The sequence below is a fragment of the Crinia signifera genome, chromosome 19 (assembly GCF_055691185.1).
Source record: "Crinia signifera chromosome 19, ASM5569118v1, whole genome shotgun sequence".
NCBI lineage: Eukaryota > Metazoa > Chordata > Amphibia > Anura > Myobatrachidae > Crinia > Crinia signifera.
This window is the reverse complement of record NC_139226.1, coordinates 86,203,887-86,224,039: the sequence shown is the minus strand read 5'-3', so window position 1 is coordinate 86,224,039 and position 20,153 is coordinate 86,203,887. Positions and strand designations below refer to the sequence as shown.

Sequence of the window (20,153 nt, the reverse complement as noted above, 5' to 3'; positions counted from 1 at the left end):
TTACATCACTAACGTGCAACATATCAGACAAACGATCCATTCAGCTCCATACATAACTGTGTCAAGGGGCAGGAAGCGGCAATTTACTAATAGCTTACTCAATTCACTGTCAAAGGGCAAGCATATGGACAAGCTAATGGTACCTGGTTAGAATAAGAAGGGAACAGATGGAGCAGTCTTACTGGAAGCATTACAACCATCATCATCATCCTCACAGGGAAAAGGAAAAAGACTATGCAGAGCTTCAAATCACATAAAGCTCAGTCACTCATGCTCGGATGATGGGGCGAGGTTAGGATAATGTGAGGCCAAGGGCAGAGGAAAGAGCATACAGTCCTTACCACTGAAAGGAACTGGAAGCAGCTGCAAGATAGCCACCACATACTTTCAATTTTGAAGCTTCTCCATGGGTGGTATCACTACGTACTTATGACTTGCATTGTAAAGGCCTCCCACTAGGTACCCAATGCTTCTTCTAATAGTCTTGTCATCAGGGGACCATACAGTAGTTAAGGAAACATTCACAATAGATGGGGAGAAAATATTTATCAAGAAGAAGGAAACCCCCAAACATAGGCCTTGCTTGCATGAAATTGCATCATTTAATGGGATGAGTTACTGCACATCTAGCCATGTAGCTCAGTCCCATGATTGTCATGCATTTACCGTTGTACAGTAGGCGGGTCTGCTGGGAGGGCTGGACCAGTATGGGGTTGTTCATTTAAAACAGTTGTGATAAGATTGAACTAGGTTATTTAGGGTTAGGAGATAAAATTTGTAATTGGATTCAAAACTGGTTGCATAATCGGGGACAGAGAGTGGTGGTAAATGGCATACATTCTAGCTGGGGTAAGGTCCAAAGTGGAGTCCTGCAAGGTTCAATATTGGGATCCACCTTGTTTAATATATTCATTAATGATATTGGAAGTGACATAGGGCCAGATTCTCTAAGCTTCAAAAGTGATAAAATGGAGAGTAATAAACAGCCAGCCAATCAGCTCCTACCTGCCATGTCACAGACCGAATTTGAAAAATGTCAGGCAGGAGCTGATTGGATGGCTGTTTATCACTCTCCATTTTATTACTTTTGAAGCTTAGAGAATCTGGCCCATAGTGAGTAAAATTGCAATATTTGCGAAAGACATGGAATTGAGTAAGGAAATGAACTCAGGAGAGGATGTGTAAACACTACAAAGTGACTTAAATAAATTGGAAAGGTGGGCGGAAAGGCGGAAAATGCAGTTTAGCATAGAAAAATGTAAAGTAATTCATTATGGGAAAATAAGAACTAGAGAGCGCAAGAAACACAAGCTATAGCGGTAATAAAATTATTATTTAATTATAATATATTGCACACAAAAGAACATCAATAAAAAATTATTATACAATGTAATAATCCCTAAAACATCCAATTAATACCAATGTATATAAGAGAGGACGGTAATACTTTGCCAGTTCCTCCCAATTAGTATATTTCAATAAACCCTAGTATTATATGCTCCAATAGTCAGCTGTTTATTGATCTCTCAAAGTCACAAATCCACATGGGTATAGTTCTTCCAATTTTTGTGTTTGATTTGTATGGTACAAACAGTCCAATTCGGGCGATTTTTAATTAGAGGGAACCGCTTGAGCTGTAGCTTTGAAGCTACACATGGAGAGATAATATTGGGCAATAGATTTAGGGTTCAATATGAAAAGGCACCTGTATTGCTATTGCTTTACAGTCTCACTTATTGTGGCAATAACCTCCGATAGCTTAATGAAGGAGCAATCCGGCAGAGCTATGTAGCAAGATACCTTAGTGTGTATAGTCTTTTGTTTCCAGAACCTGACCGCAGTAACGAGACCAGCTCAATGCATCAGGGAGCCGACCGCACAACCCAGATGTGGGCGGACGCTGTAGGGAATACAGACACACAGTCGTGGTTGGTATATCTACCTCCGCTCCTGTCGGGTAGTTGTCGGCGTTCACCGTGCTCCACTTGCATAATGTACGTGTCCACAGACACTTTTAAGGAGGAATTCCTTTTGGCAAAGACAATCACAGGTTGGCAAGGTCCAACCTAAGTGGCAGGTGGTCAGCCTGGCGGGGAAGGAGTACTCTTGACGCGTTTCTCCGTCCTTTCAATATGACGGTTTCTTCAGAAGAAAAATGAACAAGCTACTTATTGGCTAAATGGAGTTTTTATAGGGAATTCTGCTGTAGAGAAGAACTTGGGTAATAGTGCACACTGCTCAAGTGCAGCAGCAAAAGCAAACCGGACACTGGCATGCATTAAAAGGGGTATGGATTCAAGGGATGCCAATGTAATAGTGCCTCTTTACAAAGCATTGGTGAGACCACACTTGGAATATTGTGTTCAGTTCTGGGCACCGCACCTTAAAAGGGACAGAAATAAATTGTAACAGGTACAGAGAAGGGCGACTAAGCTAGTAAAAGGTTTTGAATCAATAGAATACAAAGATAGGTTAACTAGGCTCAAATTGTTTCACTGGAGAAACGGAGGTTGTGAGGTGATATGATTCGTATGTTCCAATACAGGATTGGGAATCATATGGAACTGGGACATGATTTGTTCACTACCGGGCCTATACTTAGGACACACGGGCATGTACTGAGGCTCAAGGAAAATAAATTATAGTGCTGCTGAACAACTGTGCCCACCATTCCTTACACAAATTAATTGTGGCATTTCTTTAAAGAGCATTTGGGATGTTTCCAAGCTCACACACTGGTTTTTGCACTCCTTGTGGAAACCAGTAACCTTCAGTTGGGAACTATACTCCAGGCCTGAACACCTAACATTGGGCCTCACCCCATTCATAGCTGGTGTTCTTAGTGCTAGCTTAGCTCCTGAATTAAGGAGAAGATACTTGTGCTCTAGATTCCTGGCCTACTTCTGCTGACGATGTCTGAGAGGGCATCTGGGGATACAGTTCTTAGATATAGGAGAAATCGTTCCTTAGAATTGTGTAATGCATTAAGTCTAAGGGCGGGATGTATTAAAATACATCGCCGCCCTTCGCGGCCCCCCTGCCGCCGCATATGTGCTAACATATGCGGCTGGCAACGCGATGCGGTGACGAAGGCCCCCCGCGATACCTGGAATGTGGTGTGGGGGGGGTCTCCGTCACCTCTCTGCCTCCTTCTGCATCCCTCACACCGGGGACAGCTAAGCAAGCTGTCCCCGGCGCCTCCTCCTCCCCCCTGCAGCCGGAAGGACGTCCGGCTGCGTCACTAGGGGGAGGAAGGTGTTATCTTCCGGGTCCAGGATGACCTGGACCAGGTAAGGGAGGGAGGTGGAGAGGGAGGTCAGCAGGTTTTTCGGCGGAGGCGTCGGGTGGCGAAAAGAAGCCCATAGGCTTCTATAGGGTATCGCCACCCAAAGGTGGCGATACCCTACACTGCGGTGACGTGGCGGCCGGGTAATAGTACATAGGAAAATGCGGTAAAACAGGGGTTTTACCGCATTTTGCCTTTAGTACATCTCGCCCTAATCCTGAAATAAGTAGTGATATTGGCATCAGAGTGGGTTCTACACTCAGGGCCTTATTCTAGTTCACTCTTTCTGACAAGATCCTTCTTAGATGGACAAAACCATGTGCACTGCAGGGGGGCAGATGTAAAATGTGCAGAGAGAATTAGATTTTGGTAAATTATTTTGTTTCTGTGCAGTTAAAAATACTGGCCGCTTTATTTTTACACTGCAATATAGATCTCACTTTGAAATAAAACCCCACCCAAATCTAATTCTCTTTACACAAATTACATCTGCCCCACCTGCAGTGCACATGGTTTTATCCATCTAAGAAGGATTTTGTCAGAAAGAGTGAACTAGAATAAGGTCCTCAGTTTGGGGTTCTCAGGTATTAACTGCAGTGCGAGATTCCATTCCGTCCATGCGCCTGCAAGCAGAAAGGCTATTGATTTTACGTCAGCCGCAAACAACCATCTCCATCATTGTGCTCCACCCCTATACTCAAAATAATGTCAAAAATTTCACATCTAGGATTTAGTCCAGTGGTAGCCAACCCTAGCTCTCGAGAGCTACCAACAGTTCACATTTTCCAGACAACCTAGCTGCTGCACAGCTGCACTCATTAATCACTGACACATTTTAAAAGATACACAGATGGAGCTAATTAGCTGGATTCGGCATGAAAAGCCGGCGGTCGAGATCCCGGCGTTCAAACGCCCGACGCCGGAATCCCGAACGCCGAAATCCTGATAAGGGGGGGGGGGGGGGGGCGTGGATCACCCCCCCCCCCCCCTTGCGGGCTCGCTGTGCTCGCCACGCAGCGGGCCTGGTGCCTCGCTATGCTCGGCACACTAATTTATTCTCCCTCCGAGGGTGTCGTGGACACCCACAGGGGGAGAAAGTGTCGGGATTTCGACGTTCGGGATTCCGGCGTCGGGATTTTGAACGCCGGGATCCCGACCGCCGTGATTTAAACTGCATCCCAATTAGCTCACTTGTGATTCTGTGAGGAGACCTGCAAAACATGCACTGTTGGTAGCTCTTGAGGACTAGGTTTGGCTACCCCAGATTTAGTCCAATGAGTCTAATTAAACAGGTTGAAATGATGGACAAAAGTCCTTATTTGACCTTATCTACTATGTTAACATTTGGAACATTTTGTAAATTACGCCCTCAGAGCCAGACCTTGCAAAACTATCTATTCAACATATAGGGGGTTATTCTAGTTCATTCTTTCTGACAAAATCCTTCTTAGATGGACAAAACCATGTGCACTGCGGGTGGGGCAGATGTAACTTGTGCAGAGAGAATTAGATTTGGGTGGGGTTTTTCTTCAAAGTGAGATCTATATTGCAGTGTAAAATCATGCAGTCAGTATTTTCCCTGCACAGAAACAAAATAACTCACCCAAATCTAATTTTCTCTGCACATGTTACATCTGCCCCCCTGCAGTGCACATGGTGTTGTCCATCTAAGAAGGATTTTGTCAGAAAGAATTAACTAGAATAAACCCCATAGTGTGTGTGTGTGTGTGTGTGTGTGTGTGTGTGTGTGTGTGTGTGTGTGTGTGTGTGTGTGTGTGGGGGGGGGGGTATTAAATGTGAGGACGCTAATTGTCGAATATGCAGACGATTATGTAAATGTAGAGTCCATTTCCAACAAACTGCAGCCGTTCCAACAGTCCCTACATTGAATACCTACTGTCCAGTTACAGTCAGAAGGGGTTTAAAAAAGCCGGGAATGTTCTGACAGTCTGATTCAGGATTGAATAACCCCCCCCCATAAGGTGCATGAGTACCAGTCACTAAAGCCAATGCTCGCAGGACAGTAACTGTGATGGGGGGAAGGAAGGTAAAAGGTTGAACTCGATGGACTAAAGTCTTTTTTCAACCTCATCAACTATGTTACTATGTTAAAAGCCATCCACAGCTCTCAGTGGATGACTGCACTATTCAGAGGCACAGATAATGCTAACAGGGGTGGTTCCAAATGATCTCTGTAGGACATATGCCTGTGGGTGCCATTGTAGTTACATGACACTGTGCAGAATTTGAGATGATTAATAGCATAGCTGACAGGTTCATGTGCTACTTATTAGATCAGTGGCATAACTAGAAATTTTGCGCCCTGTGTCGAAAAGGTTTCTGGCACCCCCCATATATTTGTTTTTCATTTTGTTGCCAGGGGTTACATGCTCATTGCTAGGGGATAGGTGTCCACTGTGCGACAGTGCTCCTGGAAACCAGCACTTCCTGGTAGTGCTGTACACACTACGCTCCCTTGACAGAAGCTAGAGGTCTGTTGTTTGCAGATTCCATGTGGATGGGCAGACTGCATGCAATCTGATGCTACCCTGCACCCCTGTGGTACTGGTTTAACCACCACCACCTCCACAGCCCAAGCTTTCCCAGGGGGTTATATGCTTGGCTCGTTGCAAGGGGGTAGGTTTCCACTGCTTGACAGTGCTTCAAGAAACCGGAACTTCCTGGTAGTGCTGTACACAACGCGCTCCCCTGAAGGACCTCTAGCATCTGTCCCCTCCAAAGTGATGGCCATTTTTGGATGGCTGCTTTCTGCAGATTCCATGTGGAGAGCCAGACCGCATGCTACCCGCCGCAACCCTGCACCCCTCCTGGCGCCGGATTCACCCACCCCCCACCACAGCACAAGCATTGCTAGGGGGTAGGCGCTCCCAGAATCCGGCACTTCCTGGTAGTGCTGTATACAATGCACTCCCCTGAAGGACCTCTAGCATCTGTCCCCTCCAAGGCAGCAGCCATTTTTGGACTCAGGCAACCCTGCCCCCCCCCCGTGGTGATGGATCCAACCCCAGCCACCTCTTGGGCTGCATTGGCATTGAATGTACTAAAGCTTGGTACACACCGCAGCAATGGACGTTCGTTCCATCATCGGAATGAATGTCCATCAGCAACGAATTGCCTGCACACATTGGCACGATGTTAACCATCATAATCACAATGTGCAGCACATGAGCATAGCGTCCACTATTAGCAACCGCAGGAGCAAGCAACCACCCATACACACTGAGCAATGTATGGGATCTTCCACTGCTTCATTCCCATCCCTTTCCTGAAGCCTCCATCCAGTGCAGGAAACGGGCACTATGTGCAAGTGAAAGATGCAGGGGAAATAACTCACAGGGACATCTGTTATCACTAATTGCTGTCCCTGCAAGATATATTTAGTACATAGCGGGGATATTCATTCAAAATGAAAGTATGCATAGTGATACCAATTGTTACTAGACATATTGAAGAATACCCATTCCCCAATCCTGGCTGTTGGCGGTGGGTATCGGAGAAATATGGCACTGTTTTGTTCTATATAACCAGTAGATGGCAAACCATGGTTGGCCACCTATCAGCAGTATGGGTTGGGGAATTGCAGCAGCTTAAACTGCACAATGACAATGAGCCAATCCCTGATATAGGCTACAAGTGGCCATAGGAAAGCCTGAAAGCATTCAATGCATGAGTCAGTTGCATGGATACATTGCTGAATGCCATGGAGTTTCACATACATTTTACAGGATATAATCCAGTTTTTCAAGCCTCTTAATCTGATTCTGCAAAACTTGTCTGTGGCAGTTTAGCAAACAAGAGATAGACAATGCCTCTAACAACCATTCAGTCACATACACACACACATGTAGCAGCTACAAAACCATGTTGCAAAGTCAGATGATCACAAACAATTGTAATGAGAGCTGATGACAGATAAGGGAGGTGATTCAGATCAGCTTGCAGTTTACCGAGCACCTGTGACGGCATCGCGCGCCTCTCCTTCACTGTGTGTACCTGAGCCGTCAGCCATTTATACCTCACGGGCTGGCTCCTAATTGGCTGCCGGCTCGCGAGCTCTGATTGGCTGACAGCCCAGTGAACGAGGGGAAGGAGAGACGCGCGATCTGCGCCGCTCCCCTCCCCTGGGAAATCAGCTGGGCGCTTGAGCCTGTGGCGGCTGGGGAGAGGGGGGAAGAAGGAAGGCGGCGGCGTTGGGGGGAGTTGACAGGTGCCCCAGCTGTTAACAGAGGCGGACAAGCCTCTAGAAACGGCCCTGTTCCCACCTCCTTCCAACGGACTAACCACTGGGTTTCTCAACATACTGCCCAGACTTGCCAACTCCCTTAATGTCAGGGAGACTCCTTGAAAAATCAGAAATCTACCTAATTCCCAGAAGATTCTACACTCTCCCTAATTGCAATTTACCCCTATTATGTAGTTGTCACATGCTGGGAAATAAAACCACAGAAACCAAACTATGTAACTGCTTTGGGGTACAGTTCTAATTTTTATGTAAGTCAGTTTTTTGACATGCCTCATGGGCGGAGCAGTACACGTCATAACTGTTGCTTATCCCACTCTCACTCTCACTGGGACTCATAGGGGGGAATTTACTAAGAGTTCTATTTCAGATGGGATGTTGCTATGGGCAACCAATTAGATTCCTTCTATTATCTTCTAGAAGGCACTAAATAAATATCTAGATAGCAACATCATACCCTCCAACATGACCCATTGCATTCGGTACACAATGCTCTGCTCCTAGACTTCCCTCTTAACAAACATAATCCAAGTGGCCTGTGTGATGTAAAACATATTCCATTAATCTTAAACATATGACCACCCTAGCAGGGCCGGTGCTAGGGTGTCCGGCGCCCTCCTGCAAACCATACATTTTTGCGCCCTTTCACATTGCCATTGCAACAAGCTGCAGCCCGATTGTGAGAGTGTATGCAACATGCGATCCTATGGAGGATCTCGGGTGCCTGTACATGTACTGTACATTTTGCATACACCATCTCAGTGCTGTGTCTGCAAAATGTTGCAGGCACTAAAGGTGCCCATAAATGTTGCGAGAATCGCATACTGTACATTATGGGCTAGATCGCATCGCACGGCATGCATGCAATGTGTGTGCGATGCGATCCGAAAGCAGTACAAAAAGTATGTGCAGCACTCGTGACTGAGGGGGAAAGGAGGGGAAAGAAGGAGGAGATGGAAGAAGAGGGGAGGAGAGGACTGGCAGTGGCACTGGCACAGCACACTAAGAAGAGGGAAGGAAGGGGAGGCAGAGCTGCTGCCTGTTCGTCATTTGATTGACAGCTGACAGGCGCAGGGAGCAATGGGTAGGGGGCGGATCCGGACATGACATGTCGTCCAGGCATTTACAGACAGCGCTACATGCCTCAGTGCAAGTGTCCGTGAGGAAGAGGGGGCAGGTCGCAGGAGGAGGACAGTGTGTGCGCTGTGCAGGGAGCTGCTCAGCCTCTCCATACTGCCGCCCGCTGTCAGACAGGCGTGCAGGTGGCAGTGACAGTGAGGGCTGAGGCAGCTTTAGCAGAGCAGGCAGGGAGACAGCGCCTTTTCAGCATGGCGCCTCCCTGCTTTGCAGGAGCTGCTGAGTGGGTAGCGCCGGCCCTGCACCCTAACATAAGACAGCATAGAGTGTGGGTGTACATCTGCACTACAAGCAATGTATTAAGGCTCCCCCACCCCAGGTGAATGAGTTAAAGCACATTTATCCACAGTCTGTTGTCACACGTCCCCTCCTGAGAGCCTGGTAAAGCCTTAAAGTGTTATCAGTGAGACTGCAACAGGTGTTTTCCTCCATGCAGAGTCTACCTGCCAGTATATTTGTACAGCATACACCTGGGTGAGGGCTGTTACCTGTGCTGGCATACAATGCATTACACACGACAATACTTCATATTTTCATGTGATTCACAATATATCTGTATGCGACTACAAGAAGGTGAGGCTGTCACGCAAGTGATTGTCCGCCACTCCCGTGCATGCAGCTCAGCCACACAAAGGTCCCCTGCACTCTCCCCAGCAGGTTCCCTCTCCCACTCTGGGTGTAACTATCACAGGTTATATTTCTCTATGAATGGGATAGAAGACTCAAATAAACCAACTACTTTCATCATGTACAAAGAGAGTGGCAACTCAGCTGCCCATTGTGTATAAATGGAGATGCAACAAATATGCAAATGTCACAACACATCAAAAATGTAAAATAATATACTAATATCACTCCAATCTCACCTGTGTGCTGTCCCCCTGTCTGCACACTCCTCCGATCTCGCCTGTGTGCTGTCCTCCTGCCTGCTCACTTCTCCGATCTCACCTGTGTGCTGTCTCCTCACACCTCTGATCACTCCTGTGTGCTGTCTCACCTGTCCGCACACTCCTACGATCTCAGCAGGAAGATCTGTAGCAGGTGAACATCCCATAACAGCCTGGGGGAGTTGTATACAGTTATGCGACCTTCGCACAGAATGGCATAAGCATAGTAAAACACTTCTGGTTGTGTTAACCACGCTGGAATTAGCTCTTGGCTTACTCACCAAATGAAACACAACTGGAAAAACTAATAGTAAAACCTGTTTTACCAGCTTTCTATATTTACACGTAAGAATCATAATTAGATATCAAAACTAAAACTTCGATTTAGAGATGTACGGAGCTTCCCACCTGACTCGGATCCGGGCGCGTGGGCAAAACGTCATCACACGGCGTCGGATTCTCACGAGATCACAGAACCCTTAAATTCCGCAACCCCCGCTGCCATCTTCACTCCAGTCTTGAAGCAGGGTGGGAAAGGGAGTTCTGCTGCTGTGTACTGTCTCTGCTGGGGCCTCTCTCCTCTCTGCTCAGTGGAATCATCATCACCATTGCAAAGACAACTGCTGTGTACTGTCTCAAGTAGTGTGACCTACCGGTAAGTATTTCTTCTTTGTTTTTTTCCTTTTCAGATACTTCAACTCACAATGACATTTACAGTTTAAGACAGTAATTCACACAATAAATAAATAACAGATATTTTATTTTGCAGGAACACTGCTTCTTTTCTTCTATGGAGAATAAAGGTTATTTGCATGCAAAGAATTCAATGAATGCAACAGAACAATCACAGCACAAATACAAATCAACAATTTATAGTAACGACCTCAACAATAACCTGAGGTTACTTAATGCATTAAGTATTATCCTAACTGCAGTGTGGATTAAAACCCTTCAGTAGGCAATTGCACTGTCTCTAGTTTATATAGTTCAAATACCTTTCACAAGTCTCTGTCCCAAACTTATAGAAGGAGTCCTCAACTGGAGGAAATGTTTTACAAGATATGGGAAATGCTGGGTAGTTCCGAGGAAAGGTTAAGCTCTTTATACGACTATGATTCCCTGTTATAAGCGCTTGTTTAGACTATCTGTCCCTTCCTTTACAGGTGTTCTGGTCCCTCGCTGAGACGTCTATACCGCTGGGTAATTGTAATCCAAAGTCGGAAGACAAGGTAACTTTGACTAAATAATGTCCTAACTCCATGTATGAAAGGGACGGAGGATGGGATGCAGATAACAAAGGGAATAAACTGTGCTGACACGTCTAAAACATTAATCCTCTGTATTCCATCTTGGTCTCCCTGATGTTTGTAATGCCAAATCAGTTCCTATTCTCCTGAGACCTGGCTTTAGGAACTGCCCTGCGACTGCTGTGGGAGATTTATTGTGGTAATAATGCTCCACTGTTAGTGAATCTGTATCCAGACACAGTTTAATAAATAACTTTGGGTTTTACTAGCAGATCTGAGTTAGAGCTCACAGTCTTGGGAGTCTATTGGCCACTTTAAAAGCAATCTGTGGAATTTAGTTACAAAGTCTCCCTGTGATATCGGTAGTGAGACTGTGAATAAGTCTTTACTAATGCTGAGAGGTAACTCGGTGGCTCTAGCTGGAGATTACTCTGAGACATGGCTTGAATATATATATAAATCTCTGATATGCAACTTTTTATGATGTTGAGCAGACGAGTGTCTGTTCTGAGGTATCTTTCAACCTGGCTAAAGCAGCTAAGTATGCTGTGTGGGAGGTCTGACTGAAGAGGTAATGGGCGGCCTTTTGGGCTGGTTTAGCACTCACCACACCCCTTCTCTGTTCCTTGTATATTGCAGGGCCGCCGGAACACTCCCTCTGGTGTCGCCTCCACCGCCTTGTCTCCGCCTGCGATGACGCGCAACAATGGCGCCGATCCCTTCGTGTGCCGGCCGCCGGGACTTGCTTCTCCGCTCACACCGGCGTCTCTGCTGCCTGACAGCGCGGGTCACCACGGAGGAGGAAGATCTCTCCCGTCCTCGCCGGAGATTCAGGTAAGCGCTTTCCGTCCCCAGCACCGCTCTCCGCACTCCGTTCAGCTGCGTAGCTCTGCTGATAAATTACTCCTGAGGGAGACTGCGCCACAGCCGTTAACGACTGTGGCTTTTATTTACTTGAGCTCGCGGCAGTCTCTAGTCCCGCTCTTAGCACGAGCACCACAACTTTATTAAAAGTGTTCTGAACAAAAGTCCTTCTCCCCTCTAACCGGGGCATTAGAAGGGACCCTGCGGTTAATCTCCCGTTGGTAGGTTCAAACCATCTTCCTCCGGGAGGGGAGTTCAAGTATAACAGTTAACTAATACCTCCTTTGCCTCTCCTAAAAGTCTTCTTTTGCCTTAGGTGAAGGCATCATCACATATAACCCTTTCTGCATTAAATCAGCATACCATAAATGATAATAAAAGTTATGCTTTCTGAGAGAGTTTCAATTACCTTCTATGAAGGTATTTATATACATTGCCGTATGTACTTCCCCTGTGGGGATAAATTACACAACAAAACGTTAAGTAGCCTCTATGAGGCGTATATGGTACAGCGTTACATGCTTATAAATATTAGACACAATGGGGGTATGTATCCCCTAACAGTGGCCATCACACACTTCCCCACTGAAATTTGCATGTCCCCATGCAATAACTCAAAGAAAATAAGCATTCTTATTCTTATAAAGAAGCTCCAAAGGAAAAAATAAATAAACAGTATTATATATGACTTAGTCAATAATACTTACAAACTTCTATCTTTAAATTCGGTACCTGAGAGGTAAGACGCCTTTAGTACTCCTGCTGGAGCGTCTTAACTCTGAGGTACTACAGGTTAGATCATCCGACAATCCAAGAGCATCATTACAGTCAAATGGCAATAACAGTGGATCATGAACCTCATCTACATTAGATGGTTTACCAGCAATTACAGGGCAAGGATACATGCAAGTATTCATTCCCGGCCAAAACATTCTCAGCATATCTTGAAAGGTGGCATTGGGGTCTGGACCTTCCATTAACTCAGAGTCTTCTCTTCCATGCGTAACCGGTACATTTACTTCTGGCGGTGGACTATGGCATTTTTTTAACTGGTTCCGGTGCACGACCATTGTAGCATCTTCTCCGACTTTGGAGATTTGATAAACATCTTGGCCAGGTTTAGGGATGCTTCGAATCACATAAGGTACGTTTTCCCAATGTGGATCAAGTTTGCTGTGGCGGTTATGCCGTTGCTTCCACTCCACGTCACCAACTTGTAGGGGTTCGGCCATGGCTTTTTCATCGTAGTTATCTTTCTGTTTTTGCTGACACTGGTCTCTTCTTTGATCGACAAGTTGGTAAGCGTCTTTTAATCTGTCTCGATGTGCTTGAACCCACTCTGTGCTAATGTCGATATCTGGATCCAGGTCGGAGGGTACATCCAATTGTATGTCAGCGGGTAACTTTCCTTTCCTTCCGAACAAAAGGAAGTAAGGGGTGAAACCAGTGGTGGCATGTTCGGTATTGTTATACACAAAGGTTATTTCGGGCAGAAGAATAGGCCAGTCTTTTCTTTCATTTTCTGGTATGGCCTTCAGAATGTTGATCAGAGTCTGATTTAATCTCTCACATGCCCCATTGCATTGTGGGTGGTAGGCAGTGGTGTGGACTTTTTTACACGTGGAACAATCTTGATTCGAACGCAGATCCCTGGTCTGTCAGAACATGTTGCAAAGTCAGATGATCACAAACAATTGTAATGAGAGCTGATGACAGATAAGGGAGGTGATTCAGATCAGCTTGCAGTTTACCGAGCACCTGTGACGGCATCGCGCGCCTCTCCTTCACTGTGTGTACCTGAGCCGTCAGCCATTTATACCTCACGGGCTGGCTCCTAATTGGCTGCCGGCTCGCGAGCTCTGATTGGCTGACAGCCCAGTGAACGAGGGGAAGGAGAGACGCGCGATCTGCGCCGCTCCCCTCCCCTGGGAAATCAGCTGGGCGCTTGAGCCTGTGGCGGCTGGGGAGAGGGGGGAAGAAGGAAGGCGGCGGCGTTGGGGGGAGTTGACAGGTGCCCCAGCTGTTAACAGAGGCGGACAAGCCTCTAGAAACGGCCCTGTTCCCACCTCCTTCCAACGGACTAACCACTGGGTTTCTCAACATACTGCCCAGACTTGCCAACTCCCTTAATGTCAGGGAGACTCCTTGAAAAATCAGAAATCTACCTAATTCCCAGAAGATTCTACACTCTCCCTAATTGCAATTTACCCCTATTATGTAGTTGTCACATGCTGGGAAATAAAACCACAGAAACCAAACTATGTAACTGCTTTGGGGTACAGTTCTAATTTTTATGTAAGTCAGTTTTTTGACATGCCTCATGGGCGGAGCAGTACACGTCATAACTGTTGCTTATCCCACTCTCACTCTCACTGGGACTCATAGGGGGGAATTTACTAAGAGTTCTATTTCAGATGGGATGTTGCTATGGGCAACCAATTAGATTCCTTCTATTATCTTCTAGAAGGCACTAAATAAATATCTAGATAGCAACATCATACCCTCCAACATGACCCATTGCATTCGGTACACAATGCTCTGCTCCTAGACTTCCCTCTTAACAAACATAATCCAAGTGGCCTGTGTGATGTAAAACATATTCCATTAATCTTAAACATATGACCACCCTAGCAGGGCCGGTGCTAGGGTGTCCGGCGCCCTCCTGCAAACCATACATTTTTGCGCCCTTTCACATTGCCATTGCAACAAGCTGCAGCCCGATTGTGAGAGTGTATGCAACATGCGATCCTATGGAGGATCTCGGGTGCCTGTACATGTACTGTACATTTTGCATACACCATCTCAGTGCTGTGTCTGCAAAATGTTGCAGGCACTAAAGGTGCCCATAAATGTTGCGAGAATCGCATACTGTACATTATGGGCTAGATCGCATCGCACGGCATGCATGCAATGTGTGTGCGATGCGATCCGAAAGCAGTACAAAAAGTATGTGCAGCACTCGTGACTGAGGGGGAAAGGAGGGGAAAGAAGGAGGAGATGGAAGAAGAGGGGAGGAGAGGACTGGCAGTGGCACTGGCACAGCACACTAAGAAGAGGGAAGGAAGGGGAGGCAGAGCTGCTGCCTGTTCGTCATTTGATTGACAGCTGACAGGCGCAGGGAGCAATGGGTAGGGGGCGGATCCGGACATGACATGTCGTCCAGGCATTTACAGACAGCGCTACATGCCTCAGTGCAAGTGTCCGTGAGGAAGAGGGGGCAGGTCGCAGGAGGAGGACAGTGTGTGCGCTGTGCAGGGAGCTGCTCAGCCTCTCCATACTGCCGCCCGCTGTCAGACAGGCGTGCAGGTGGCAGTGACAGTGAGGGCTGAGGCAGCTTTAGCAGAGCAGGCAGGGAGACAGCGCCTTTTCAGCATGGCGCCTCCCTGCTTTGCAGGAGCTGCTGAGTGGGTAGCGCCGGCCCTGCACCCTAACATAAGACAGCATAGAGTGTGGGTGTACATCTGCACTACAAGCAATGTATTAAGGCTCCCCCACCCCAGGTGAATGAGTTAAAGCACATTTATCCACAGTCTGTTGTCACACGTCCCCTCCTGAGAGCCTGGTAAAGCCTTAAAGTGTTATCAGTGAGACTGCAACAGGTGTTTTCCTCCATGCAGAGTCTACCTGCCAGTATATTTGTACAGCATACACCTGGGTGAGGGCTGTTACCTGTGCTGGCATACAATGCATTACACACGACAATACTTCATATTTTCATGTGATTCACAATATATCTGTATGCGACTACAAGAAGGTGAGGCTGTCACGCAAGTGATTGTCCGCCACTCCCGTGCATGCAGCTCAGCCACACAAAGGTCCCCTGCACTCTCCCCAGCAGGTTCCCTCTCCCACTCTGGGTGTAACTATCACAGGTTATATTTCTCTATGAATGGGATAGAAGACTCAAATAAACCAACTACTTTCATCATGTACAAAGAGAGTGGCAACTCAGCTGCCCATTGTGTATAAATGGAGATGCAACAAATATGCAAATGTCACAACACATCAAAAATGTAAAATAATATACTAATATCACTCCAATCTCACCTGTGTGCTGTCCCCCTGTCTGCACACTCCTCCGATCTCGCCTGTGTGCTGTCCTCCTGCCTGCTCACTTCTCCGATCTCACCTGTGTGCTGTCTCCTCACACCTCTGATCACTCCTGTGTGCTGTCTCACCTGTCCGCACACTCCTACGATCTCAGCAGGAAGATCTGTAGCAGGTGAACATCCCATAACAGCCTGGGGGAGTTGTATACAGTTATGCGACCTTCGCACAGAATGGCATAAGGATAGTAAAACACTTCTGGTTGTGTTAACCACGCTGGAATTAGCTCTTGGCTTACTCACCAAATGAAACACAACTGGAAAAACTAATAGTAAAACCTGTTTTACCAGCTTTCTATATTTACACGTAAGAATCATAATTAGATATCAAAACTAAAACTTCGATTTAGAGATGTACGGAGCTTCCCACCTGACTCGGATCCGGGCGCGTGGGCAAAACGTCATCACACGGCGTCGGATTCTCACGAGATCACAGAACCCTTAAATTCCGCAACCCCCGCTGCCATCTTCACTCCAGTCTTGAAGCAGGGTGGGAAAGGGAGTTCTGCTGCTGTGTACTGTCTCTGCTGGGGCCTCTCTCCTCTCTGCTCAGTGGAATCATCATCACCATTGCAAAGACAACTGCTGTGTACTGTCTCAAGTAGTGTGACCTACCGGTAAGTATTTCTTCTTTGTTTTTTTCCTTTTCAGATACTTCAACTCACAATGACATTTACAGTTTAAGACAGTAATTCACACAATAAATAAATAACAGATATTTTATTTTGCAGGAACACTGCTTCTTTTCTTCTATGGAGAATAAAGGTTATTTGCATGCAAAGAATTCAATGAATGCAACAGAACAATCACAGCACAAATACAAATCAACAATTTATAGTAACGACCTCAACAATAACCTGAGGTTACTTAATGCATTAAGTATTATCCTAACTGCAGTGTGGATTAAAACCCTTCAGTAGGCAATTGCACTGTCTCTAGTTTATATAGTTCAAATACCTTTCACAAGTCTCTGTCCCAAACTTATAGAAGGAGTCCTCAACTGGAGGAAATGTTTTACAAGATATGGGAAATGCTGGGTAGTTCCGAGGAAAGGTTAAGCTCTTTATACGACTATGATTCCCTGTTATAAGCGCTTGTTTAGACTATCTGTCCCTTCCTTTACAGGTGTTCTGGTCCCTCGCTGAGACGTCTATACCGCTGGGTAATTGTAATCCAAAGTCGGAAGACAAGGTAACTTTGACTAAATAATGTCCTAACTCCATGTATGAAAGGGACGGAGGATGGGATGCAGATAACAAAGGGAATAAACTGTGCTGACACGTCTAAAACATTAATCCTCTGTATTCCATCTTGGTCTCCCTGATGTTTGTAATGCCAAATCAGTTCCTATTCTCCTGAGACCTGGCTTTAGGAACTGCCCTGCGACTGCTGTGGGAGATTTATTGTGGTAATAATGCTCCACTGTTAGTGAATCTGTATCCAGACACAGTTTAATAAATAACTTTGGGTTTTACTAGCAGATCTGAGTTAGAGCTCACAGTCTTGGGAGTCTATTGGCCACTTTAAAAGCAATCTGTGGAATTTAGTTACAAAGTCTCCCTGTGATATCGGTAGTGAGACTGTGAATAAGTCTTTACTAATGCTGAGAGGTAACTCGGTGGCTCTAGCTGGAGATTACTCTGAGACATGGCTTGAATATATATATAAATCTCTGATATGCAACTTTTTATGATGTTGAGCAGACGAGTGTCTGTTCTGAGGTATCTTTCAACCTGGCTAAAGCAGCTAAGTATGCTGTGTGGGAGGTCTGACTGAAGAGGTAATGGGCGGCCTTTTGGGCTGGTTTAGCACTCACCACACCCCTTCTCTGTTCCTTGTATATTGCAGGGCCGCCGGAACACTCCCTCTGGTGTCGCCTCCACCGCCTTGTCTCCGCCTGCGATGACGCGCAACAATGGCGCCGATCCCTTCGTGTGCCGGCCGCCGGGACTTGCTTCTCCGCTCACACCGGCGTCTCTGCTGCCTGACAGCGCGGGTCACCACGGAGGAGGAAGATCTCTCCCGTCCTCGCCGGAGATTCAGGTAAGCGCTTTCCGTCCCCAGCACCGCTCTCCGCACTCCGTTCAGCTGCGTAGCTCTGCTGATAAATTACTCCTGAGGGAGACTGCGCCACAGCCGTTAACGACTGTGGCTTTTATTTACTTGAGCTCGCGGCAGTCTCTAGTCCCGCTCTTAGCACGAGCACCACAACTTTATTAAAAGTGTTCTGAACAAAAGTCCTTCTCCCCTCTAACCGGGGCATTAGAAGGGACCCTGCGGTTAATCTCCCGTTGGTAGGTTCAAACCATCTTCCTCCGGGAGGGGAGTTCAAGTATAACAGTTAACTAATACCTCCTTTGCCTCTCCTAAAAGTCTTCTTTTGCCTTAGGTGAAGGCATCATCACATATAACCCTTTCTGCATTAAATCAGCATACCATAAATGATAATAAAAGTTATGCTTTCTGAGAGAGTTTCAATTACCTTCTATGAAGGTATTTATATACATTGCCGTATGTACTTCCCCTGTGGGGATAAATTACACAACAAAACGTTAAGTAGCCTCTATGAGGCGTATATGGTACAGCGTTACATGCTTATAAATATTAGACACAATGGGGGTATGTATCCCCTAACAGTGGCCATCACACACTTCCCCACTGAAATTTGCATGTCCCCATGCAATAACTCAAAGAAAATAAGCATTCTTATTCTTATAAAGAAGCTCCAAAGGAAAAAATAAATAAACAGTATTATATATGACTTAGTCAATAATACTTACAAACTTCTATCTTTAAATTCGGTACCTGAGAGGTAAGACGCCTTTAGTACTCCTGCTGGAGCGTCTTAACTCTGAGGTACTACAGGTTAGATCATCCGACAATCCAAGAGCATCATTACAGTCAAATGGCAATAACAGTGGATCATGAACCTCATCTACATTAGATGGTTTACCAGCAATTACAGGGCAAGGATACATGCAAGTATTCATTCCCGGCCAAAACATTCTCAGCATATCTTGAAAGGTGGCATTGGGGTCTGGACCTTCCATTAACTCAGAGTCTTCTCTTCCATGCGTAACCGGTACATTTACTTCTGGCGGTGGACTATGGCATTTTTTTAACTGGTTCCGGTGCACGACCATTGTAGCATCTTCTCCGACTTTGGAGATTTGATAAACATCTTGGCCAGGTTTAGGGATGCTTCGAATCACATAAGGTACGTTTTCCCAATGTGGATCAAGTTTGCTGTGGCGGTTATGCCGTTGCTTCCACTCCACGTCACCAACTTGTAGGGGTTCGGCCATGGCTTTTTCATCGTAGTTATCTTTCTGTTTTTGCTGACACTGGTCTCTTCTTTGATCGACAAGTTGGTAAGCGTCTTTTAATCTGTCTCGATGTGCTTGAACCCACTCTGTGCTAATGTCGATATCTGGATCCAGGTCGGAGGGTACATCCAATTGTATGTCAGCGGGTAACTTTCCTTTCCTTCCGAACAAAAGGAAGTAAGGGGTGAAACCAGTGGTGGCATGTTCGGTATTGTTATACACAAAGGTTATTTCGGGCAGAAGAATAGGCCAGTCTTTTCTTTCATTTTCTGGTATGGCCTTCAGAATGTTGATCAGAGTCTGATTTAATCTCTCACATGCCCCATTGCATTGTGGGTGGTAGGCAGTGGTGTGGACTTTTTTACACGTGGAACAATCTTGATTCGAACGCAGATCCCTGGTCTGTCAGAATTTTGTCAGGATACCCATAGGGTCTGATGAATGCCCTCCAAAGGATTTCAGCGGTGGTGCGTGCGGTGACATCTCTTACTGGAAGAATGACAGCAAACTTTGAGTAATGGTCGACTATCGTGATGGCGTACTGGTAGCCACTTTTGCTCGTTTCCAGCTTTACATGATCTATCAGGAGCAATTCAAGCGGATGATGACTGAGAATTGGGTGTAGTGGTGCTTTTTGAGTGGAGGCAGGTCTCTTCTTTAGGGCACAATTACTGCAATTTTGGCACCATAATTCCACATCTTTCCTAATGTTGATCCAGAAGAAACGTTGTCTAATGGTAGTTTCCAACTTCTCGATTCCTAGATGACCGGACTGGTCGTGATATGCGTGCAATATTCTATTGACTTGCTGCCGGGGCACGATGATTTGTGTCACTTGTGCATGTGTCTTCGGGTTGACACTCCGACGGACAATCAGATCTCTCTGAACCCGAAGCCGATCTCTCTGTCTCCATAACTGCCGGAACTCCTCGCTCTCGGACTGAACTTCTTCTTTTCGCAACGTTTCTTTGGACAGGAGCAAAGCTTTCAGTTTGGTCAATGTTGGGCTGGCTTTCTGGATTTGTAACCATTCATTGGA

General features: G+C 46.2%; 1 protein-coding gene across 2 annotated transcripts in view; it reads right to left on the bottom strand.

Annotated features, from left to right (window-relative positions):
- Nucleotides 1-20,153, bottom strand: part of LOC146041886 (transmembrane protein 45B-like) — a 72,929-nt gene that overhangs the window by 6,740 nt on the left and 46,036 nt on the right. Inside the window, exon 1 of one of the 2 annotated variants that reach the window (XM_083161745.1) lies at nucleotides 9,551-9,889. The exons of the other annotated variant lie outside the window; for it this stretch is intronic. The gene's annotated coding sequence lies outside the window, so the exon portion shown is untranslated. Of the gene's footprint in view, nucleotides 1-9,550; nucleotides 9,890-20,153 lie in introns of those variants that run through there. 2 annotated transcript variants of the gene reach the window in all.